Here is a 27314-nt window from a genome sequence, read left to right on the forward strand (position 1 = left end):
CCCACATATAGGGTTTCAGCGTACTCAGGACAAATTGGACAACAACTTTTGGGGTCCAATTTCTCCTGTTACCCTTGGGAAAATAAAAAATTGGGGACTAAAAGATCATGTTTGTGGAAAAAATATGATTTTTTTATTTTCACACCCGCACGTTATAAACTTCTGTGAAGCACTGGGGGGTTCAAAGTGCTCACCACATATCTAGATAAGTTCCTTGGGGGGTCTAGTTTCCAAAATGGTGTCATTTGTGCGGGGTTTCCACTGTTTAGGTACATCAGGGGCTCTCCAAAGGCAACATTACACCCGCAGACCATTCCATCAAAGTCTGCATTCCAAAACGTCACTACTTCCCTTCCGAGCCCCAACGTGTGCCCATACAGTAGTTTTCTCCCACATATGGGGTATCAGCATACTCAGGACAAATTGGACAACAACTTTTGGGGTCCAATTACTCCTGTTACCCTTGGAAAAAAAATTTTTGGGGCAAAAAGTTAATTTTTGTGGAAAAAAATATGATTATTTTATTTTCATGGCTCTACGTTATAAACTTCTGTGAAGCAATTGGGGGTTCAAAGAGCTCACCACACATCTAAATAAGCTCCTTGGGGGTCTACTTTCCAAAATGGTGTCACTTGTGGGGGGTTTCCACTGTTTAGGCACATCAGGGGCTCTCCAAACGCAATATGGCGTCCAATCTCAATTCCAGCCAAAAAGTCAAACGGCACTGCTTCCCTTCCAAGCTCTGTCATGCGCCCAAATAGTGGTTTACCCCCACATGTGGGGTATCAGCGTACTCAGGACAAATTGCACAATAACTTTTAGGGTCCTGTTACCATTGGGAAAATAAAAATTAGGGGTGAAAACATCATTTTTGTGGAAAAAATGTGATTTTTTTATTTTCACGACTGCACGTTATAAACTTCTGTGAAGCCTTAGGAGGTTCAAAGTTCTCACCACACATCTAGATAAGTTCCTTAGGGGGTCTAGTTTCCAAAATGGTGTCATTTGTGGGGGGTTTCCACTGTTTAGGTACATCAAGGGCTCTCCAAACGTGACATGGCGCCCGATCTGAATTCCAGCCAATTTTGCATTGAAAAAGTAAAACGACACTCCTTCCCTTCTGAGCTCTGCCATGCGACGAAACAGTGGTTCCCCCCACATATCAGGTATCAGCGTACTCAGAAGAAATTGCACAATAACTTTAGCAGTCCAATTTCTCCTGTTACCCTTGGTAAAATAAAAAAATTGGACCTGAAGTAATTTTTTGTGTGAAAAAAGTTAAATGTTCATTTTTTAAAATATTAAAAAAATTCCTGTGAAGCACCTGAAGGGTTATTAAACTTCTTAAATATGGTTTTGAGCACCTTAAGGGGTGCAGTTTTTAGAATGGTGTCACTTTTGGGTATTTTCCATCATATAGACCCCTCAAAGTGACTTCAAATGTGATGTGGTCTGTAAAAATAAAATGGTGTTGCAAAAATGAGAAATCGCTGGTCAACTTTTAACCCTTATAACTTCCTAACAAAAAAAAATTTTAGTTCTAAAATTGTACTGATGTAAAGTAAACATGTGGAAAATGTTAAGTTTTTTGTGTGCCATATATCTGTGATTTACGGGCATAAAAATTCAAATTTGGAAAATTGCGAAATTTTCAACATTTTTGCCAAATTTCCATTTTTTTCACAAATAAATGCAATTTATAAGAACGAAATTTTACCACTAACATGAAGTACAATATGTCACGAGACAACATTGTCAGAATCAGTGGGATCCATGGAAGCATTTCAGAGTTATTACCTCATAAAGGGATAGTGGTCAGAATTGTAAAAATTGGCCTGGTCATGAATGTGCAAACCACCCTTGGGGGTAAAGGGGTTAAATGTCACTGTCAATTTCTGATGGCGGCATTCAACTCATGCTTACCGTAAGCGCATTCTAAATCCCGCCCATCGGTGACCCCGTCACTTGATCATGGGTCACCAATGGGTCAGCATGACAACCAGAGGTCTGAAGCAGACCTCTATGGATGTCATTGCCGGATTGCTATGAGCATCACTCCGTGGTGGGTGCTCATAGCAAGTGATCATCACCTGTGTGTAGCAGAGTCATTCGAAGTACTGCAACTTCTAGCCCCAATAGAAACTACTGAAGCATGCCAAAAGTAAAAAAATTTTTTTTTTAAATATTAAAAAACAAAAAAAAGTTCAAATCACCCCCTTTCACCCAATTCAAAATAAAACAATAACAAAAATCAACCATACACATATTTGGTATCGCCTTGTGCAGACTCACCCAATCTAGCAATATAAAAAAAATTAACCCGATCAGTAAACGGCGTAACGAGAAAATAATTCAAAACGTCAGAATTACATTTTGTTGATCGTCACTACATTGCAATAAAATGCAATAACGGCCGATCAAAAGATCGCATCTGCATAAAAATGGTATCAATAAAAATGTCAGCTCTGCATGCATAAAATAAGCCCTCACACAGCCCCAGATCACAAAAAATGGAAATGCTACAGGTCTCGGAAAGTGGCGCCATTTTTTTTAACCAAACTTTGGATTTTTTTTCACCACTTAGATAAAAACAATCTATACATGTTTGGTGTCTATGAACTCATAATAACCTGGAGAATCGTAATAGCCAGTCAGTTTTAGCATTTAGTGAACATGGTAAAAAAAAAAAAATCTGTGGAATTGCACTTTTTTTGCAATTTCACTGCACTTCAAATTTTTTTCCCATTTTTCAGTACACAATATGTTAAAACCAATGCTGTCTTTCAAAAGTACAACTTGTCCCGCAATAACCAAGCCCTATCATGGCCATATTGACAGAGAAAGAAAGATGTTATGACTCTGGGAAGAAGGGGAGCAAAAAATGAAAACGCAAAAACTAAATACTTCTGGTCGTGAAGGGGTTAAAAAGCATTTCCATCATCAGTGACCAAAATGCTAACATGCAATTATTATATTCTGCATTGTCTATATTTGATGCAATGTTACTTTTCATCAGTTCACTTACACCATACAAAAGTTGCATTTTACGCTGCTATATTATTGTGAATGATGAGCTGATCAGGTGAAATTCAAATTTGCCTTTTCGTGCAGATTTTCCTCGGAAATTTGATTCACAGAGAAATTATCCCTCTTGAATTTAATGTACCCTATAGTGCTCAGAAGTCTCTCCAGACCATAATGAATAATAAATGTAAGATACAGTATAAGAGATAAAAAACAAAACAAAAATACTTATACTCAATTCACCACTCAACTCTTTGGCTCCTCTTCTCCTCACCATCATCCATCCGATGCTAATTGCATCTTCTGATACCCATGGCTTGGCTTGTTCTGAAATGCCCGGACAGAGACATTACTTCCAGCTCTGAGGAGGCCTGGAAGGGTGCATGCACAGAACCCTACCAGGCCTCATCAGAGCTGGAAGTCCAGGTTCAGGGTGAAAGGCCCCCTCATGTTAGCATGAGAGCTGGTGATCAGAAAATGTGCCGAGGACCATAAGAGTGACAGTGAAGAACAGCGGGGCCAGAAAGATGAGCAGTGAGATGAGTATAACTATTTTTCATATTTTTCACCTTTTGATGGCCCTTTGTGCTTTAGAAAAATGGAGTCCAACCAATACAAAAATATCAGCATTTTGGCGAATGCAGATTTTTGTAAAATTTGAATAGAATTCAATGTAACGCAAATTTATTTGGTCATTTCAAGTAGATATGTATTTCAATGGATGTTTACCTCTCAATAATCTTACAGTCTAAGCAGGATTCCGATCACGTGACGAATTGCCAAAATTCTCGTTCATCAAGTGAAATTAACTTTTGGTTTGCACAAAAAAAATGAATGTTCTCAGTAGTGGGTCGCCCTCCCAGGGCTGTGGGGTACTCGGTACCGGGCCGGTGCCAGCGGGATGTGTCACAGCAGCGGTGACCCGGACCGTGGCCTGGGCGCCCACGTAATAGGAAGATGTGAATGGTAGAATGTATTTAGATGAATAGTTTGTGACGCCACCTCTGGTGTTCGGCAAGGGAGGTGTTAAGCCGACGCTGCAGACAGATCCTCCGGGACAGATGGTGTGGTGCAGCAATGGTGTTATAGCCCTCCACAGGCAGGGCTGTTGTCCCAGGGCAGTGTCGATGTGGAGACACTTAGATGGTGTAGTGTTTGGCGCAGGGGATGTAGCAATGCCAGGCGGACGGACGCAGGAAGGAATGGAGGACACCAGGGCATGTAGTTCCAAAGTTTTGCTCACAGTCTGTAGTGCCCGCTTCTGTGCCGTGTCCTCCGGGTCAGGGACTCAGTCAACCTCCAGGCAGGATGGAATGCTCCCTACCACGCTCCACCAACTTATGTACCTTTTCTGAACGTCTCCTCTATAGCGCCTTTAAGCGTGAAGATCTCCTAGTACTGAGTTACAATGGAGTTCCTCCTGACAGATGTTCCCAAGAACCTCACTTGTACGGCAGACAGCTGTAGCCTGCTTCGGGGACTCCCTACTCCTGAGTCCCGGCTCGCTATCCAAGTTGCTGTTGTGCCATCAAGTCTTAGATGGGAGTAGTGCATTTTCAGCCTACTACTCCACCGGTGTCTGCTGCAGAACCATTAGTGTCCATACAACCTCGGGGACCGGGCCCCGGCCTTGCGCTTAGAACCTCTAGGCAGGGTTCTTCCTCTAACCCACGTCCTCTGTGTTCCCTTTTACTCCTACATTCCGTACTTGTCTTTCTCTCCTATGGAAGCTCAGGCTTCAGTTCAATGTCTTTCTCCTTCTTTCCTTTCCTGTGCCAGCTGGCTCAGATCACTGAGGCATCTGCATCACTCCTTCCTCCATCCCTCTTCCAGGGATCCCCACTCCTCTACGAGTGGCTTCTTCTCTCCTACTCCCCTTCTGACTGACTGACCTGTAATCCTAAACCATCCCGCTCTTTTATGTGTTCTCAACTCCACCCACCTCCCAGCACGTCTAGTGTTCCAAGCAGGGAACCACCAAAGGTGCTCTGCTTCTCTCTAAGCAAGGAGCCGCAATGTGGTTTTGCTGAACTACTCTATTGTGTGGGGTGCGAGTGTTGGAGCGTGGTCAGGAGCCTCCAACTTACCTGGATGGTGGGGCACCACACCTTAGGAGAAGGTGCAGTACCACTGTGGTGACCGAGCCTCAGGGGCGCCACAGTAGCACATCATCCTGTGCAAATAGAATCTGCGCTGATGAGAACAATGGTAGCCTATGTGTACTGAATGATGCATTACAAATCTGTTCAGTGCGTATCTGAAGTGTGAAACGAAGTGTGGTTATTAAACGAATGCCCATCAGGTAAATTGTCTAGTGTAAATGGACCATTAGTCTACTAAACTACGGAGTATCTTAATATGGGAACTCTGTTAAAATAAAAGTGGTGAGCTTCTCCAGAACGAGGCAGACAAAATTGCATTCAACTCTTTTGCAGCAAACTTTTCATGTAGAACATGCAGTCTGATTTGTGGGCAACATGCTATAAAGAAGGAAGAACTGAGCAGATGGATATTTGGTGTGAAAAAAATTGAATACAACTTTCATTTTATTTAATTCCCTGTTCTTTCTATGCTTTACAGTACAATGAGTTGGGCATATTTAGTAATTGACAGCCTTTCCTCTATGACTGTAGTCTGCCCACAGTATTGTGTATTGGGGCAAGGTTTATGATGGAATTCTTGTGAGAAGTGTGTCGGCTCACCAGAGTGTCATAAATGTGAAGATCTGTGTCCACATCAGTTTATAGGCCCCGTCACACACAGTGATATCACCAGCGAGATCGCTGATTTTGTGACGCATCAGCAATATTGCGGTGTGTGACTGGGATCAACGACCGCCCCCGCTGGGTATCGCTGATCGCACTTGATCGTCCAGGGCCATTTTTTGATCTTTGGTCTCCCACTGGCCAGCGCGCATCGCAGCGTGTGGCAGCGAGACACCAGCGATCAGCGACGCTGGATGCTGGTTTCCAATGTAAACATCGGGTATCTAGGAGCCGCGCGGCTCTTAGATACCCGCTGTTTACATTGAAAGCCAGCTTGCGCTCTGGTCCTGATCGCTGGAGGGGCTGTCTATGTGACAGCTCACCAGCGATCAGCCTAATGATGTCCCAGCGATCCCATCCATGTCGGATCGTTGGTGGGATCGCTGGGACATCGTTATGTGTAACGGGGCCTTAATACCTGTTATAAATATGCTTGATCATCTGTAGTAATGTTGTATTGTGATCACAAGATGTTGCTGTTGCGTAGGCATTACTGAAAGACTACAAGATACTTGCGGAATATCAGAGGTGGAGCTACAATCTGAGGTGATGTGAAACACAGGAATAATAAGTGCGGCCATCCTAAGGGCAGTTAGCAATTATTGACAACAGGGAGAGGATGTGCCCGAGAGGAATTCAATGACATCCTCTCGTGGAAGCATCCCAAGAGACCAAAGCAACGGCAGAGTGGAGCTGTGTCCGTGACCAAAACCTGTTCAGATGTGAGGAGATTTTTGCCAAGAATGCTGCTGAGAAACAGAAAACGCCAGAACCTAGAGTGAGAGGTGTTGTATGTTGCAGAGGAGTTAAGTCACAGTCATTAACGGTACAATTCACCTGCTGGAGGGACCTCACCAATTGTTTGTCTGAAGCAAACCCGGGTCGGTAAGAAAACTAAGGCCCACTGCACCTCCGCAGTGGATAACCATGCACACAGCGCAATACATTCTCATGCCAAAATACTCAAGACTAAGATAGAACCTGTAGTTAGTTAGATAGGCATATTCACTTTTTCAGGTCATGGTTAATGCCAAAATCAGAGTCTGGAACTTCCAGATTAGCTGCCACATTTTGCTTTGAGTTCATTGAAGTCACTTTGGGATGGGTGAGTGATATTTGGTATGGTGATAAAGGTAAATTGATTGTAAGATTGTAAACTGTTGTGCTGTACCGCAGGCGAGCCCATACGTCACACTCATATAATTGTCCCATTTCCCAGTGTGGTAGCAAGTAACAAGTTGCTGGTGTAGCCAGACACGTCAGTAGGTAAATTTATAGAATGGAGAGTAGGTACAAATTGGTCGCCATGCTGCACAGCACAACGTTTTAGCCTCACGGTTGAATGTCTGTATAATGTTTTGAATGTTTCCTATTTTCTGTTTGAGTCATGCACATAACTAAGCAAAATAATTACACTGAGTGAACCGAGTCGGTTTTCTAGCCTGTGACTTCTCTGTATTCTGAGGAACACACCCCAGTACATTACTTACACCCTCTAGATATTGTCAATGAGGGTATCCTGCTTTATATTTCTATAGAGTTTCTAATTGTTTGTTATGAGGGCACAGCCTACATCTGTAGTTTTTAGATGGGATTTTATAGAGGAAAAATGGAATTAACTTTTCACATGAAAATCCTAAATCACATTAAAAAAAGAGAAAAATTACACATGTAAACTCAGATTCTCCTCTATCCTATGTTTGCCTCTCACTGACAAACTTTAAATAAAATAAATCCATTCAAATTCACACAGGATAAGCATACGAGATGTATACCTATTAGGAAGAGCTGTACATCAGATAAAAAATTGCCCAAGTTAAAGCGCAAATGAAGGGTATGATTGCTCATCATCAGTGGCGTAACTACAAAGGTATGGGCGAACTTTCAAATGGGTCCCCCGCAATGCCAAAATACACGCACATCTCCGCTCCTAACACCTCGTACACACGCAGCTCCGCACACCTTGTACATGCGTGGCTCCGCCCACCTTGTACATATGCGGCTCTGCTCCGCACACCTTGTACACATGTGGCTCCGCTCCATACACCTCGTACACATGCGGCTCCGCTCTGTCCACCTTGTACACACACGGCTCTGTTCAGAACACCTTGTACACATGGCTCTGCTCCGTCCACCTCGTACACGCGTGGCTCTGCTCCGTACACCCCATACACACATGGCTCTGCTCCGTCCATCTCATACACACGCAGCTCCGCTTCGTACACACACGGCTCCGCTCACCTCGTACACACACGGCTCCGCTCACCTCGTACACACACGACTCCGCTCACCTCGTACACACACGGCTCTGCTCCGTACACTTCGTATACACGGCTCTGCTCACCTTGTACACACATGCTCCGCTCACCTCGTACACGCATGGCTCCGCTCACCTCGTACACACGGCTCCGCTCACCTCGTACACACAGCTCCGCTCACCTCGTACACACACGGCTCCGCTCCATACACTTCGTACACACTTGGCTCCAGTCACCTTGTACACATACAGCTCCGCTCACCTCGTACACACACAGCTCTGCTACATCCACCCTGTAAACCCCTCCTGATCCCACACAGAAACTTACCCTCATCCAGCTAGCACCATGACAACCAGCACAGCAGAGTCCTGCATACAGTACATCAATGCTCCTGATCATGGGACCCCTGACTCCTCCCCTCCTGTGACCTCATCACAGGTCCTATGACACAGAACAGCCATATCGTCAGGCCAATTGCAGCCTGGCAGACAATCAAAGAACGGAGCTGCACAGCCAATGAGCAGCTGCAGCTCCGCGATCGGGCCCCTAAGGACTCTGGGCCCCGTCGCAGCTGCGACCTCTGTGACCGCGGTAGTCCGGCTCCTGCTCATCATGTACTTCCCAAGGTAATCTCCTTCAGTGACTCTTACATGTGGTTGGTTCTTAATACATTGTGTAGAGTGTACACAGAAATTAAAAATAATAGTTTAGTTCATTTCTGCATTTTACATACACTCATGACTGACAGAAATTTTGGTTTTTAGAAAGTTTGCACAGTTTTTATTGTGACAATTTCCATTAACCCCTTCACTACCAGAGGTATTTTTGTTTTTTCATTTTCATTTTTTGCTCCCCTTCTTCCCAGAGCCATAACTTTTTTATTTTTTGGTCAAAATAGTCATGTGAGGGCTTGTTTTTTTGTGGGACATGTTGTACTGTTGAATGACACCATTGGTTTTAACCTATCATGTACTGAACAATGGGAAAAAAATTCTAAGTGCTGTGAAATTGCAAAAAAAGAGCAACTCCACAGTTGATTTTTATTACCATGTTCACTAAATGCTAAAACTGACCTGCCATTGTGATTCTCCAGGTCATTACGAGTTCATAGACACCAAACATGTCTAGGTTCTTTTTTTATTTAAGTGGTGGAAAAAAATCCAGTTTGGATAAAAAAAAAAATTGCACCATTTTCGGAGACCTGTAGAGTCTCCATTTTTTGTGATCTGTGGCTAGGTGAGGGCTTAATTTTTTCACTCTGAGCTGATGTTTTTATTGATACCAGTTTTGTGTAGATATAATCTTTTGATAGCTCATTATTGCATTTTATTGCAATATAGCGGCGACCAAAAAAACACAATTCTGACGTTTGAAGTTTTTTTTCTTGTTACACCGTTTAGCGATTGGGTTAACTTTATTTTTATATTTATAGATTGGGCGATTCTGAAAGCGGTGATACCAAATATGTGTATATTTGATTTTTTTTATTGTTTATTTTGAATGAGGCGAAAGGGTGGTGATTTTAACTTTCATATTTTTATTTTTTATAATTTTTTTAAACTTTTTTTTTACTTTTCGCATGCTTCAACAGTCCCCATGGGAGACGAGAAGCTGTGTGCAGCAGAATAGCTCACTTGCTATGAGCGCCGCTCATAGCAATCTGGCAATGGCAACCAAAGAGGTCTGCTGGAGACCTCTGGTTGTCATACCAACCAATCGGTGACCTGCTATCATGTGACTGGGTCATTGATGGGTAGAATTTACGACACGCTTCCAGTAAGCGCAAGTTAAATGCCGCTGTCAGAGATTGACAGCGACATTTAACTACGGTAGTTAATAGCTGCAGGTGTCAGCTGTACAGATCAGCAGTCATGTGCCTGGAAAGGTGCAGGCTCCGGCGCTGAGCCCACACCTTTCCAGGCACATGACAGCTGATCCAACATCGGTGTACTATTTGCACTAAATTTCAGCCTTGCTTCAAAATGACCTGCCTACATCTCTTTTGTGATCTTCTCGCTCGCTCAGGAGAAAGTGTTAACAAAGGCAAAGTAGCCAATAACCACTCTGTCACGGTGATTGAATAATAAAAAAGACTGATTGTTTTTAAAGTGAGGTGGAGCTTGAAATTGTTGTTTTTTTCTATTTAACCATGGTTACCTTCAAGGAAACATGCACAGTCATCATTGCTTTGCATAAAAAGAACTTTACAAGCAAGGACAGTACTGCATGTAAGATCTTCAAAGAGAGAATTTAATTAGCTGTGAAGAAGACATCTGGACACCCAGGAAAGTCCAGCAAGTGGACCATTTCCTAAAATGGATTCAGCTATGGGATTTGTTCAACAGTGCAAAGCCTGCTCAGGAATGGAAGCTGGCAGGTGTCAGCGCATCTGCATGCAAAATGTGGCAAAGGTTTTTGTAGACTGGTCTGGTGCCAAAAAGGGAATCAAATAAGCCACTTTTTTTCAAAGAAAAACATCAAGGGTATCAGGGTAAAGTTATTTTCTTTTAATGGGAAGGTGCCATCCAAAATTTTTTTTTTCAACAATTGAAAAAATGAAACAATGAATGTTTTAATTTAGTTAAAAACATCATTTGTTTATAATTTAGTAAAATATGAAAAATAATTTTAAAAGGTTTGGTATTTCCACTTGTAAACACTAGGTGGAGCAACTACTGAAATTTGACACAAAAATCTAGTGTACAACTAGTTCACATTACTGCACTGCAGTAAATATGGGCTGAATATGCTCACATGTATATGATGTCACTCATCCCCTCCCCTTCTGGGTGTTAACATTTTGTTGGTGACTGCAAAGTTATACTGACAAGTAGACGGTCACCAAGGTTGGGAGGCAGCAACGATTCTGTTAGTTGGTGCTGCTCGCTGTATCATAAAAATAAAGCCCACAGCATATTTTGGGCTACAACAAAATGGTTGTGATCTCCTCCCACAGCTGTGACCTGGGCAGCCCAGGGAGGCGTGCCCAGGTCACAGCTAAGAGGCAGGAGGAGTGGCCTCAATACATGAGTTGTGCTCAGCATCTGACTGCAGTCTCTTATGCCCATTGCTGCCGTAAGTGAGGTGTGCAAGTGTCGTGCCCAGACACTTACGCCCCCACTAGTGAAAATGGCAGCCCCCAATGGCAAAAGTAAAAGTTAGTAAATAAAAAACTATTAAAGTAGTTATTTTAATTTTGTATTAATAATAATTAATTATATAATCCATTATTAATACAAAAATTAAAATCACGGCACCTTCCCTTTAAGAAGTCCCCTCACACTATTTAGCACATCTGAAAAAAATGATTGTATGGAGAAGAAATGGTGAGCACTAACATGGGTCCTGTGTCATGCCAACAGTAAATCTTCTTGAAGCCATTCATGTGTGGGGTTGCTCTTCATCTAAGGCCGGTTTCACACGTCCTGATATTTCTGGTACTGGAAAAACCGGTACCGGAGATATCAGTGTCCATGTGTGTACTATGTGCAGCACACGTGTGGCAACCTTTTTGCGGCCTGTATGTCCAGGTGAAAATGTACATGTCTGCGTGTTTTGCACACGGACACACAGTCCGTGAAAATACGGTGACATGTGCATAGACCCATTCATTTGAATTGTTCTACGTGTGTCAGAGTCTCCAGTACATGAGAAAACTGTCACCACATGTACTGGAGACACTGACATGTGAAACTGGCCTAAGGGAGTGGGCTCAATCACAAGTTAGCCTAAAAACACTGCCAAGGATAACAAATTGTATGTAAACCTCATCCAAGAGCAGCGTCTCTCAATGATCCAGGGGTAATTTGGTGATGAACAAATTGCCACCATGGTGGAGGAACAGGTCACAAAAGTGATACTCGAGTGGCTTCTTGAGCAAAACATTGAAATTTTGGGTCCATGACCAGGAAACTTCTAAGGGTATGTTTCCACGGTCCGTATTACATCCGGATTTGCTGCGGATTGAACACTGTGTACAGCTGCAGCGTTTAATCAGCAGCGTCCAGGTGTTACATCATAGTGGAGGGGATTTTATGAAATCCCATCTAAACTATGTGTCCTAATACGTGGGTGACACACCCACAAAACCGGACATGTGGCGCGTCTTTTTAGAACGCAGCATGTCTGTTTACCTTGTGGAGATGCAAGGTAACTATCCCAGTCTATGTATGCGATGTGGTGATACCGCATGTGTTCAATGAACACATCCGGAATCACCTTGTGTACAAAAGGGGGCTGGGCTTTGGGCGGAGCGGCTTTTCACTCCATCCAAAGTGCAGGCAATGCTCTTAGTGGAAACATACCCTAAAGGCCCTTTTACATTTAGCGATGCACCAGCGATCCAACCAGTGATCCGACCCGGTCAGGATCGCTGGTGCATCGCTAAATGATCGCTAGTGAGCTTTCATACAGAAAGATCTCACAGCGATGCAGCAGCGACGCAGCGCACGATACGTACCATTCACACACAGCGATCCTGCCGTCCTCCCGCCCGCGTCCAGCGTCGCTCGTCGGCACAGCAGGAAGTCTCAGCAGGAAGCGCCCGACGAGAAATGGAGCCGGACATTCTCGCGCGATCAGCGATGGACAGCGGGGGAGCCGGTCGCTGGTAAGTATCACACATAGCGATATCGCTAGCAATATCGCTATAACGTCACAAAACCAGTGACGTTTTAGCGATATTGCTAGCGATATCGCTTAGTGTAAAACCCCCTTAAGGTTTCAATCCCATTGAGAAGCTGAGGTCAATCCCGAAAAAGCGAAAGGACGAGCAAATACATAAATTTTGAAATACTCCAGAACTGATTAGACAAGATCGGTTTGACCTCAGTTAGGATTTAGTAAAAAAAAAAAGGTAATGTCCAGCATGACAGGGCGAGTTGGGTCAACACTGTAACTATTGGGTCTTTACATGAAATGCTTATAATTGAACTTCATTTAGCATAGAAACATCTGACTAAAAGATTTAAATACACTGAAGAAGAAAACTTTGTGTAAACCAAAATTTGTGTCAGCCTCAAAAAATATTGCATCAGTGTTATTGAATGTGACAGTACACAAAGCCGCTTTTCAGTTCTACATCTGAATTATTCAGCCCTGTTTTCGCCTGTGTCAGGCCGTGATCACCTCCCTGAAGTCTACTGAGGGAAAAATATGCCAAACATTTTCTTTGATCTTTGTTCTATTGTTTCTATCTCCAGGTCTGTGCAGGGACAGAAGCACTGATAAAATATTTTCAATCTTAAAACAAGTAAAAAGCCATATTTTATTTGGTAGATAGATTTGTGATTAAATAAATTAAACTTAATGTTCTTTGTGAAAAACATTTCATAAATACTTCCAAGTGTGGAGGCTTGTGCACACAGAGCAGTTAGCGTCAAAGTTTTCTAGTTGGTTTTTCCCTGTCAGAAGCATATTACCATTGCAGCAAAGTGGATGGAATTTTACCAAATCCACACATTACATAAAAATGGTCAAAATCAATGCAGCAATTGACCTGCTGTAAGAATTTTAAGAGTATGTGCAAACTGCATCTTTTTCATTCTGATTAAATGAAGCTAAAAAGTTCAATATGAATGAACATTTGCACTGCAATATCAAAAACGACTGGCTGTACATATGCTCGGTCTTATTAACCTTTTTTTTTTTTTTTACTGCTTCAGGATTTGAAAGCCAAGAAGTGGCTAAAAGAAGTGACCTGACAATTTGGAGGCTGCTCACTAGTTAATATATACAGTTAAATAATAAAACGATACTGGTGAAAAAGCTGCTGCAAAAATATCTGAAAAGATGTCAAAGAAGAAGCTTCAGGAAAACACCACCAACATTTCCCTGAAGTGTTTCCTGCTTCAAAAACACAATGGACATGCCACTATCCAAAAGACTCCATGTACCAGATATCCACTCTATGACATTTTTGTCACCCCTTGCAAATTATAGGGTAAGATCCACTGCAAATCCACAGAAAAATGTAATGCACATGTCCTGCACACTGATTTGCTGCAAATTTTTCCCACTTAATTACATCATGCTTGAATCTACCCTGAAGTTGAATACTTGTGGACACAATATTAACTTCTTATAAACAATATCAGCATGAATTCAACTCCCACACCTCTTGTATTGCAGATTTCCGTGAACAAATCAAAAAGGGCTGGCTCCCTGGAAATGACACTTCTTTTAAAGGCCTGGTACATCTTTCATGTTAGTGTTTTCATAGATAGAGCATGTTCCTTTTATAATATATGTTCCTGTATTAGTGATTTTTTTGTGCACCAAGTCTCCATGAAGAAAAACTGAAAACACATCCATATATCATCTGAGTGCTGTCTTTTTCATACTGTGTAATCGTAGTAGAAGCGTGGAATTTTTTTGCATACCTGAAAAGCAGGTGCCAGGCTGATGGTTGGACACACAGAGCAAAAATGGATGAAAATTGAATCCAACAAAGTGAGGAAAAGCAATGTTTTTTTTCCATGTGTGATAAAGAGCATTTGAATGAGGCCTATTGATTACAGGTGTCCGGCACTCCACCTAAAATCCATGGGTTATATTTCAGAATAACAGCAAATCTCGCTTATGGCGCATACAAGATTGCTGTTTATAAACTTTGTTTTGTGACAGCAGTAAAGTTCTTGGATTTTAGGATGAGTCGTGGAGTCCTGTAATCTTAGACAGAAATGTTAAATTCTTGTTTCTCCTGGATTTCTGCAGCATACTGATAAATGCAATTTCATTAATTTTGCATGTGATTTTTCTGTTTTAAATTATCTTGCTAAGCATATCATGATTCAGATATAATGATCCTATCTATACTAAAATATGTGCATTTACGATATGTTCTGAAGCAAACAAATGATTACCCTCCTAAAATATTTAGCATTTAATTATTTGTTCTTAGGCTTTGCATAAAATATTCAGACAGGGCTTAGAATTACAATTATTTTCTGTAGCAGGAAACAATTGGCAATTACATTACAATGCACTGGAAAGGTGTGGTACTTAAAGGGAACCTGTCATGTCCCTACACGCCATTAGCCAGCAGATATAGGGTCAATCTGCAGGTTAGTAGAGTCCTAATGTTGTTCTTGCATGTTACTGAAAGCGTGACTACGGGGAAATAATGAAGCTCATTCACACAGGAGCCACCGGCTTTCAGTCATAGAGGCGCGGCCCAGAGTGGCTTCAGTCACCACTCTGTATACAATGAGCGGCAGCCTTGGCACTTTCATCGATAGCTTGCTTTGCACAGATGATCAGCAGAGCAAACTGTCAATCAAAATGTCTCGGCATGCTTACAGCCATCATTCACAGTATAGTGAGCACTGAGTGACGCTGCTCTGGCATGACTCTATGACTGAAAGCTGGTGGCTCCCAAGTCAATGAAGTTCATTTCTTCCAGGTAGAATTTGCTCGTAGTTCCGTTATAAAGGTTCCAACTTATAAACTTTGTTGCAAAACTTAATGCATTCTACATTGCAAACAGAATACAGTTCGTCACCTCTGACACATATATCAATAAGCATTATATAATATTGTTTTCAGTTATTTAACTATACATGAAAGCTTTATCTAAACTAAAAGTTTTAAAATGCATGTAGAAAATGTTTTTACATAATCATGTTATATGGTGATAAATAAATGTATGGTGTTAGAAAGAAGTGCTTAAAGTGAGCGTGCCACCATGAAAATCCAGTCCAATCTGCAGTCATGTTGTAGAGCAGGGGGAGCTGAGTAGATTGATATATAGTTTTGTGAGAAAAGATTCAGTATAATCTGTGTTTTTATAAGGTTCCCAGGGAGGTAGCCATGGGTAAGCTGCTGCTTCTCCACACCTTGGCACTTTGCAGTGTCCCAGTCTATACAACCCCTGGCAAAAATCATGGAATCACCAGCCTTGGAGGATGTTCATTCCGTTGTTTAATTTTGTAGAAAAAAAAGCAGATCACAAACATGGCACAAAACTAAAGTCATTTCAAATGGCAACTTTCTGGCTTTAAGAAACACTAACAGAAATCAAGAACAAAAAATGTGGTAGTCAGTAATGGTTACTTTTTAAAACCAAGCATAGGGAAAAAATTATAGAATCACTTAAGGCTACTTTCACACATCAGGTTTTCGGCGTCAGGCGCGATCCAGCGTCGTGCCGGAACGCCGGATCCGGCAAATGTTTAGTAAAACCGGATGTGACGGTTTTCTGCCGGATCCGTCTTTTTCTTGACAGACAAAACCGGATCCGTCTCATCCGGTTCATCCGTTTTTCTATCCGTTTTTCTACGGATTACGCCGGATCCGGTTTTTAAAATTGACCCTTGTGGCCTTCCGAACGGGATTGGCTACTGGAAAACTATATATAGCATGTTCCTACAGCCCTTCTTTGACAGGTTGTAGAGGAGAAAGTGCAGGTTGGAGAGAAGAGCAAGTTACTGGCAAAGATGGATGTTGTCATTGGAAATATTTTGAAGAATTTGGCGGATTTTATAGCGGAGGCGAATCGTTTGAGGGTGATTGTTCTGGAGAAGGAGAGAGCGAGACAGCAGCGCATCAGGCATCGTAGACGACGTTTGTGGATCCACCCCATCACAGCCAAGAGAATGACGCGTGGGGTCTATTCTACACTCTGCATGGACCTTCGACGAAACCCGGATAAATTTTTTGGATATGTTAGGATGAAAATGGAGAATTTTGATTACTTGGTGGAGCGCATTGCACACCTCATAAGAAAAGCGGACACCTATTGCCGCTTCTCTGTTTCACCCGCAGAGCGTCTGATGGTGACTTTAAGGTAAGCCACATTTATTGGATGTGATCGCATCAGAGCACACTTTCACTGCAATCTTGTTGGTGGTAGTTTGTATCTCCAAGTGTTATAGCTCAGTTTTGGTATGTAATGCTGTGATTTAAAACTAATTTATTGTTTTTTAATTCCACACAGATTTCTTGCAACTGGAGAATCCCTTTCGTCACTGCATTTCCAGTACAGACTCGGGATTTCCACCATATCTGGAATTGTGAAGTACACATGCCGTGCACTGTGGGACTCCTTAGCTGAAGAGTTTTTACCAGAGCCCACAACAGAGAGGTGGATTGAAATTGCTGACAAGTTTCAACAGATATGTCAGTTTCCCAACTGCTTGGGCGCTGTGGACGGGAAACATATCCGCATTGTAAAGCCAGCTGGATCGGGATCGGAATATTTCAATTACAAGAAATATTTTTCAATTGTCCTCATGGCCATCGCTGACGCGGAATACAAATTTATTGCGGTTGATATTGGGGCCTATGGCCGCTCCAATGACTCTCAAGTTTTCAAACTGTCTGCCATGGGGCGTAAACTGTATGGAAACACCTTCCAGTTCCCACCACCTAGACCGCTGCCGCAAACATCTGGTCCACCTATGCCATTTGTCTGTGTAGGGGATGAAGCCTTCCAGCTGTCAGAACACCTTTTGAAACCGTACTCTAGCAGAGGATTGACAAGACCAAAACGCATTTTTAATTACCGCCTCACAAGAGCAAGAAGAATGGTTGAATGTACCTTTGGTATTCTGACAGCCAAATGGCGGGTCCTATTGACTGTGATCAACCTCAAGATAGAAACTGTGGACGAGGTGATCAAAGCGTGCGTGGTACTCCACAATTTTGTTATCTGCAAGGAACCCATTTCCATTGAGGACACCTCTGAAGAAACCACCTTGCAAGATTACCATGACATTACCACTAGAAGTTCTGTGACGGTTTCAGTAATGAGGGACAATTTTGCACTATACTTTATGTCACCTCAAGGCAGAGTACACTGGCAGGATGACAGAGTGTGAAAGATTTGTGCCCTAACCAAACTTGTGTACCTTCTGTACCAACAGTATATACCTTTGCCAACCAAAGTTGGCTATCTTGTCATGGTCTCTATTTTTAGCTTTAGGCCACAGGTGTGTACCTGGTTGTGTTTTATGCAAAGTATTTCACCTTTTAACAAAAGTTGTGTACATTGTTAGGAAATCACCAACAATAAACACAACTTTTTAGGTGAAATACTTTGCTTCAAACACAACCAGGAACACAACTGTGGCAAAAAGCTAAAATTTACCCACAGTTATATACCTAGTTTTGAATACCATTTCACCTTTTAAATACCCTGTATTTAACCTTTTTCGCCGCAGAAAGAAATGACAGACAACCAGTGTAAAATAATTTAACTTTTATTGAAAAATGTTTTTTTTAGTAAACTTTTTTAAAATTTTAATAAACTTGTTTAATAAAGCTTTGAAACCATAAAACTGGTCATTTTTATTTATATACACACATTATAAATCTGTGTAGTGTGTGGTGGAAATACTGCTGGAGGGGCTGCGGGACACTTCGACACTGGGAGTGTGGAGAGAGGACTGGGATCGTGGTGGGGAAGGAACAGTTAGAGGTGAAGGTGTGGAAAAAACTACAGAATGGGTGGACAATGGGGAGGTTGCTGGTGCTGGGGAGGTTGCTGGTGCTGGGGAGGTGGATGGTATGTAATAGGAGGGGGAGGATGGAAAGTGGCTGGAGGGGGTGCAGGTGGAGGAACTACTGTGGTGGGAGGAGGAGGTTGGGAGGTAACTTGCTGGAGAGCAGCGTGGCATGAATGCATTACATGCATCTGCTGGGCAGGAGAGAGCGTTTCCATGCGCTCCACAACAGACCTGAAAAAGGTGTGGTTTGGCGAAGATCTTGCTTCTGAATGCATGGTTTGCAGAAGTGTCTTCACCTCCAGAATGCTGGAGTTGATCTGCTGATAGCCTGCGGAGATTTGCTCTGACAAGACTTTTAGACAGTTCTGGAAAGATGCATTCAGATGCAAGAACTCTGGCGCATAAGTCTTTTCCTGACCCCTCTGCCGCTGCCGCCCAGTACCCGCAGGTGTACTATAGGTGGCAGGGGCAGAAGGGTGGGGTAAAGGGAAAGCGATCTCCTCACCAGCAGCTTCATGTAATGTAGGCGGCCACGATGCTCCTGTGCTGGTGGATGGGACAGATGGGTCGAATGTGTGGGAAGGCTGGGAAGGTGAAGATGTACCGGGGCGGTCGAAGTGTCCCTCGGTGCCGGTCTCCTCAGGGATCGCCTCAGAAGGGTCCAATCGTGCAGGCTCCCGAGTGCTGCTCACCGTGCTGTGGAATAAAGAGAAAAAAAAACAATTAAAATAGTGACATGGTATGGCCCTGGCTGAAAAAAAAAAGTTACATCTAAACATTTTTTTGTCACATGTGGTGTGTAATATTTACCTTCTGGTGAGCATTGTCTCCCGGAGGAACGACAGGGCTCGTGCGTACTTGTACTTGCTCCTGCGTCCTCCAGATCCACTCGGGGCCCGCATCTCTTTATTGAACTCCTTCTTGAAACGATCCCTCACAGACCGCCACCGCTTCACAATTCTCTCCCCTGAAACGAGAAAGGACAAAGTGGTTAGTATACAACATCAGTGTTTCCCAAACTCCAGTCCTCATGGTCCCCAGGGGTCATGTTTTCAGGATTTCCAAAGTAAATAGAAATCCTGAACACATGATCCGTGGGGACCACGAGGACTGGAGTTCGGGAAACACTGGTTTAAATCAAGCAACCGGTACTGTATATACTTACGCTCTTTAATCTGGGCCCGAGCTTCGAGGTCCTCCCAGCGGTCCACAAGGAGCGAACAGATTTCCTCCCAGAGTCGTCGGGTAACGATCAGGTCAGCGTGGTGGCGGTCAGCCATATTCCAGAGCGGCTCCCTTTCTCTGACGAGATCGATGAGGCGGTCCACATCAATCCCTCCATCCTCACCGTCAGAGTCGGGAGCACGCTGTGAAGGCTGTTAAAGAAAAAGACAAAAATAACATAATTAGCCTCCACAAAAGAAATGAAATAAAAAGTGCAAAAAAAACAAAGCAAAAATATTTATACTTACATGCTGGTGACCGCCGCGTTGCTGTCGCCGACGACCCTGGGAGGCACTGCGAGGACCTCTTGGCCGAGCACCAGATTGGGAAGACTAGAGAAGAAAACAAAAAATGTTATGTCTTTGGATGTAGGCATTTGTTTGCTGTGTGTGGTCTGCAGAACATTGTTTTGTATGTGTTGCGTGTAGTGTGATGTTGTGTTTCTGCGTTTGATGCAAAAAACTTACCAATTGTGAGCCCACTCCAAGTGTCTGTCCACCCCTTCCTTCTTCTTCTGGGAGCTCCTCTTCATCTTGTGATTCCTGTTTTGAAATAAAAGGCAATGAATACACATATATTGCAGAGATGATGGATTTTGGAAATAAAAACTTACCGTCAAACGCTGACGATGCGACGGAGGGCTCCCAGAAGATGTGCTGTCTTCCTCATGGCCAGACTCCATGGCTGTGGGTGGTGTTTCTGCTGCTGCCATTGCTGCTGCTGCTGCATCTATTGGGCGGCTGTTGAATAAAGAGAAACAAAGGGCCAATGAATATCTTGATATTCCATAGCCCTAGTTTGGAGGAATGGGGGATTTGATAATTACCGTCTCTCATCTGCTGCTGGACTCCCCTCCCGTTGTTCAGCATGCTGCTCCATTTGGGGTGGTGCTGATGGTGCTGCTGCTGCAGATGTCTGCTGCCTTCTCCTGCTCCTGGTTCTTGGCTTGGGTGGCATGTTGGGTGTGGCTGAGGGTCCCATTGTCTTGCTTTTATATATGTCCTGTGGGCAGAGCTACTGAGCATGCTCAGACCAAAGAAACCGGATCCGGCCGCCAGATCAGGCGCATTGCGGCGCTCATAGGCTTTCATTGTATGGAAAAGCCGGACACGCCGGATCCGGTGTGTCCGGCTTTTTCGCCGGAGACAAAAAACGTTACAGTAGCCGTTTTTTCCAGACGCCGGATCGCGTCACATTGCCGGATCCGGCGAAAATCGGATGAAACGCATGGCCATACGGCTCGATCCGGCTCTAATGCAAGTCAATGGGGGGGAAACCGGATCCGGCATTGCATTTCGCCGGATCCGGTTTTAGTCAAAAGCGCCGGATCGCGCCTGACGCCGAAAACCTGATGTGTGAAAGAGGCCTAATTCTGAGGAAAAAATTATGGAATCATGAAAAACAAACCAACAAAAAAAACACTCCAACACATCACTAGAATTTTGTTGCACCACTTCTGGCTTTTATAACAGCTTGCAGTCTCTGAGGCATGGACTTAATGAGTGTCAAACAGTACTCTTCATCAATCTGGCGCCAACTTTCTCTGATTGCTGTTTCAGCTTTGCAGGTTGGAGCCTTGTCATGGACCATTTTCTTCAACTTCCACCAAACATTTTCAATTGGATTGAGATCCGGACTATTTGCAGGCCATGACATTGACCTTATGTGTCTTTTTACAAGGAATGTTTTCACAGTTTTTGCTTGCTCTATGGCAGGATGCATTATCATCTTAAAAAATGATTTCATCATCCCCAAACATCCTTTCAATTGATGGGATAAGAAAAGTGTCCAAAATATCAACATAAACTTGTGCATTTATTGAAGATGTAATGACAGCCATCTCCCCAGTGCCTTTACTTGACATGCAGCACATCATCAATGACTGGAAATTTGCATGTTCTCTTCAGGCCGTCATCTTTATAAATCTCATTGGAACGGCACCAAACAAAAGTTCCAGCATCATCAATGCAGATTCGCAATTCATCACTGAATATGACTTTCATCCAGTCATCCACAGTCCATGAATGCTTTTCCTTAGCCTATTGTAACCTTGTTTTTTCCTGTTTAGGTGTTAATGATGGCTTTCATTTAGCTTTTCTGTATGTAAATCCCATTTCCTTTAGGCGGTTTCTTAAGGTACTGTCACACTTAGCGATGTACCAGCGATCCCGACCAGCGATATGACGTGGTCAGGATCGCTGGTACATCGCTAAGTGGTCGCTAGTGAGCTGCCACATAGGCAGATCTCACTAGCGACATCGCTGGGGACGGGGGTCGCTACTTACCTGTCACACCAGGCGATCCTGCGTCCTCCCGCCCGGCTCCACGCGTCGCTCGTCTCTCCACAGGAAGCGCCGCAGGAAGCTGACGACGAGAAACAGTCCTGAACGTTCTCGCGCGATCAGCGATAACCAGCGGGGGAGCCGTCGTAGGTAAGTATCAGACACAGCGATATCGCTAGCAATATCGCTATAACGTCACTAGTTATAGCGATATTGCTAGTGATATCTCTTAGTGTGACATGCCCTTTACAGTTCGGTCACAGACATTGACTCCAGTTTCCTCCCATTCGTTCCTCATTTGTTTTGTTGTGCATTTCCTGTTTTGGGGACATATTTCTTTAAGTTTCCGGTCTTGACGCTTTCATGTCTTCCTTGGTCTACCAGTATGTTTGCCTTTAACAACTTTTCCATGTTTGTATTTGGTCCAGATTTTAGACACAGCTGACTGTGAACAACCAACATCTTTTGCAACATTGCGTGATGATTTACCCTCTTTTAAGAGTTTGATAATCCTCTCCTTTGTTTCAATTGACATCTCTCATGTTGGAGCCATGATTCATGTCAGTCCACTTGGTGCAACAGCTCTTCAAGGTGTACTGACTCCTTTTTAGATGCAGACTAACAAGCAGGTCTAATTTGATGCAGGTGTTAGTTTTGGGAATGAAAATTTACAGGGTGATTCCATAATTTTTTCCTCAGAATTGAGTGATTCTATAATTTTTTCCCTATGCTTGTTTTAATAAAGTAACCATAACCATTACTGACTACCACATTTTTTGTTCTTGATTTCTTTTAGTGTTTTAGTGTTTCTTAAAGCCAGAAAGTTGCCATTTGAATTGACTTTAGTTTTGTGTCATGTCTGTGATCTGCTTATTTTCTACAAAATTAAACAACTGAATGAACATCCTCCCAGACTGGTGATTCCATAATTTTTGCCAGGGGTTGTATATGCTGTGCTCTGAAGTTTGCTTTGCACTCACTAGCATCCACGTTCTTAGGTCCAGGATCAGTTGCACACACATCAGGGGACACCCGGTTCAATTTAATAATCAACTTTTCTGGACAATTCAAGTCCATCAGTCTTTAACACGCAGATCGGGCACAGCACCCTCCAGTTCCAGTTTCATCAATACAGTACATTTCAAGCATCTGCTTGCATTCAGCTTGGACTATACCTATGATTAATCCTCTTGTGAACCCTCGGGATTCCTTGTCCGACCACACAGCATTCCCGAAATGCGTTACATCTCACTCTCACGGTTCCCCGTCCGGCTTCCTATGTATGGCAGGCATTAAACCACATTCTTCAGTGTCTACTTCGGGCTGCAGGCTCCTGACACTACAGGTAGGTCCGTAGGAACTTTTATACAACCTCATGCTTCAAGAACGATATGTACTCTATATGCCTCCAGCTCACTGCACCTTGAACTTCCACTTGTCATTAACCTCACATTTTCACTCTCCTTTTTACTTGCCCAACCTCATCATGTGCTGGGCTGGTCTCAAACATTTAACTGTATACTATATTATACCGATTATTGAACATTAATAAAGCCCACCACTGCCTTATCTACCCTACTGTTGCTACCTATCACTAACTAAGCACTAAACTATGTACTATACTTTCCCCACAAATGAGCTGAGTGTACCAGGTTAGCTTAGACATTACCAACACAGTTCCCACACATCAGCATCAGTACCAGGGCCGGCATCAGCACCCAGCGCACCCTGGCACTTGCGATACTCACCTCTTCTAGTTCCACCGCTGTGGCATCTTCCACGTCCTCTGACTGTGACGTTCAGGTCAGAGGGTGCGATGACGTCACATCCTTGCACCCTCTGCCTGAACAGTAATAGTGCAGAGAGCCACTGATGATGCTGAGAACTCTAGAGCAGAGCAGCGGCCAGTGAGGAGAGGTGAGTATTTCATTTTTTTTTTAAATGTTTGGACCATCATACTCTGGAGCAACATATATGGGGAACATTATATATGGAGCATTATATGGGACCCATCATACACTGGAACATCATATATAGGGCCTATTATATATGGAGCATCATATGGGGCCTATTATATACTGTATGAAGCATTATAAGAGGCACATTATTCTGTATGGGGCAATATATGCGGCCTATTATATACTCTATGCAGCAATATATGGGGATCATTATACTGTATGGAGCAATATATGGGGCCTATTATATACTCTATGCAGCAATATATGGGACTCATTATTCTGTATGCAGCAATATATGGGGCTCATTATTCTGTATGGAGCACTATATGGGGTCCATTATTCTGTATGGAGCAATATATGAGCTCATTATTCTGTATAGAGCACTATGTGGTGCCCATAATACTATATGGAAGATTTTGTGGTGCCCATATTACTGTATGGAGGACTATACTGTCAGGTTTTTTAGCTATTTACATCACTCATCTAATGTAAGAAGTAAGTGAAATCTTTGCCATTGTACTATACCTATTTCACGCCGCACAGCACTGAATCTTTGTTTTGTGCTTCCTTCCACCTGAAATGGGGCAGGGGTCAGCAGGCATTCTACTAGACCCTGGAGGCGTCTCAGTTATTTGAGATGAGTCTTGCTGCACAGCCTGATGATAGTAAGCTGGCATTTCTACCTCTTCCAGCAGGAAAGGGTCTTATTCAAATGTAGGAGGACTCAGCCTCTGAGACAGCACATTGGCATTAAGGGGGTTTTACACATAGCAATATTGCTAGCAATATCACTATAACGTCACCGATTTTGTGACGTTATAGCGATATTGCTAGCGATATCGCTATGTGTGATACTTACCTCCGACCGACTCCCCCGCTGTCCATCGCTGATCGTGCGAGATCGTGCAGGTCCATTTCTCGTCGTGCGCTTCCTGCTGGGCTTCCTGTGGCGCCGACGAGCGACGTGTGGAGGCGGGCGGGAGGACGTCTTCATCGCCGCGTCTGAAAGATAAGTATCGTCCGCTGTATCGCTGCTGCATCGCTGTGAGATCTGCCAGTGTGGCAGCTCACTAGCGATCATTTAGCGATGCACCAGCGATCCTGACCGGGTCATATCGTGGTCGGGATCGCTGGTGCATTGCTAAATGTAAAAGGGCCTTTACTGTTCTTCTTGCCAGTCCAATACTTTATCATAAACTGATAATTAGATAACCTTGCCATCCATCTCTGTTTCAGAGCACCTTGTCAAGCTGTATTCAAATGGGTAAGCGGATTATTGTCAGGGTACACAGAGAATTTGGAGCCAGCTAGGTAATGCTTGAATCTTCGGTTTATAGGCAAAAGCACAGCCAGTAATTCCAGCTTGAATGAGCTGTAGTTTGAGGAGTTTATTTCTGATTGTCAGAGTGATGTGCTAGCATAGGAGATTACTTTTTCTTGTCCATTCCATGCTTGCAATAGAACAGCTCCTAGTCCTGTATTGCAATCATTGGTATGCAAGATGAAACGTCAACTTTAGTCAGGATATGCCTGTTTCAAGCCTTGGAAAGACTTTTCCAGCCATGAATTACTTTCAATGGGAGGACTTTTGTGTCTTGTCTTTTCGGATTGACCCAATTGCAATTCTTGGAGTCGTCAACTTCATGAAGTTGGAAACAAAGAGACGGTACAAGATCAAGGAACAGACTTCCTGGACTGTGGTTGGCACTGTCGAGTTGCTGATAACTGTTACCTTGTCTGGATCTGGAGACACTCCTTCTGCGCTGACAACATGACCCAGATACTGAACCTATGAGCACAGAGTAGGAGGGATTCTTAAAGAAAAAATAACAGGTCTGTTAGAGACAGAATTCTTGCTGGTTGGTAGGTGATCAAGAACTTATTTCATGTAATAAAATGCAATTTAATTATTTAAAAATAATACAATGTGATTTTCTGGTTTTTATTTTTAGATTCTGTTTCTCATAGTGTACCTATGATAAAAATTACAGACCTCTACATTCTTTGTCGATGGGAAAACATCCAAAATTGTCAGTGTATCAAATACTTATTTTCCACACTGTAGCATTACAAATGCACTAAAACTTCTCCCGCCAGCCTGGACCTTGGCATATATGGCACCTTAGGTATACATGAAAGTACCTCACCAATCTTTCCACTATTGGCAACAAGGATTGTATTAAGATATCTCTCCTCTAACTGATGTCATCGGGCAGTTGGGCACTTCTTGAACCACACAGGAAGCTAAAGGTGCTTGTCACAAAATTAGAATATCATCAAAAAGTTAATTTATTTGAGTTCTTCAATACAAAAATATATTATATAGCGTCATTACAAACCGAGTGATCTATTTCAAGTGTTTATTTCTGTTAATGTTGATGATTATAGCTTACAGCCAATGAAAACCCAAAAGTAATTATCTCAGTAAATTAGAATACTTTATAACATCAGCTTGAAAAATGATTTTAAAATACGAAATGTTGGCCTTCTGAAATGTATGTTCAGCAAATGCACTCAATGCTTGGTCGGGGCTCCTTTTGCATCAATTACTGCATCAATGTGGCGTGGCATGGAGGCGATCAGCCTGTGGCACTGCTGAGGTGTTATGGAAGCCCAGGTTGCTTTGATAGCAGCCTTCAACTTGTTTGCAATGTTGGGTCTGGTGTCTCTCATCTTCCTATTAACAATACCCCCAGGGTATTGATACTTTTGGCAATGTTGAAGAACTGAAATAAATTAACTTTTTGATGATATTCTAATTTTCTGAGAAACACCTATATGTCTCATGTGGTTGCACAGATTTTGCTGGAGTCCCGACAGCAACCATAGCGAAGGCACTGTCTAACCTCCTTGATCTCCAGCACCACTCATTCCAGGAGCGCAGGTCTGCTTCTCCTGGGTTTGGTAGTTCTCCTGCGGGGACTGCTACCCCCAAGGATTCACAATAGATTTTACACTAATTTTATGTGTGTGTGTGTGTGTGTGTGTGTGTGTAGAAATGGCTGAAGAATTGGCTTCTCACACCATCAGAGTTCACTGACATTTGTAATGACTGACTTTGCAGGGCTCAACACTATGGCAGAGGGATAAATAGGATCAATATACATATTGTAGATCAAATTCATATGCTCTGCAAGCACTTGACTCAACCTTCCAACCATTGGTTATTACTCATACAGTCATGGACAACAGTTTTGAGACTGACGCAAATTTTGTTTTTCATAAAGTTGTCATTAGTGGTTTAATCTTTTATTGGCAAATACATCAAGTTTATGCCAAAACTCAATATTTACATTGTTGATCCTTATTTCTGAACACCCCTGCATTTTGCCCTTGCAGGTGGATATCAGTTTCTGGG

At 43.0% G+C, this 27314-nt stretch overlaps 1 long non-coding RNA gene across 1 annotated transcript; it reads left to right on the forward strand.

Moving 5' to 3' along the window:
• Positions 1-8458: 8458 nt before the first annotated feature.
• On the forward strand, positions 8459-15708 carry LOC141089391 (uncharacterized). The gene is made up of 3 exons (XR_012232271.1): positions 8459-8673; positions 13711-13988; positions 14177-15708. It is a non-coding gene; the product is annotated as an uncharacterized lncRNA (long non-coding RNA).
• Positions 15709-27314: the final 11606 nt, after the last annotated feature.

This window comes from Dendrobates tinctorius, unplaced genomic scaffold (genome assembly GCF_039654945.1).
Source record: "Dendrobates tinctorius isolate UK_male_01 unplaced genomic scaffold, ASM3965494v1 ptg000008l, whole genome shotgun sequence".
NCBI lineage: Eukaryota > Metazoa > Chordata > Amphibia > Anura > Dendrobatidae > Dendrobates > Dendrobates tinctorius.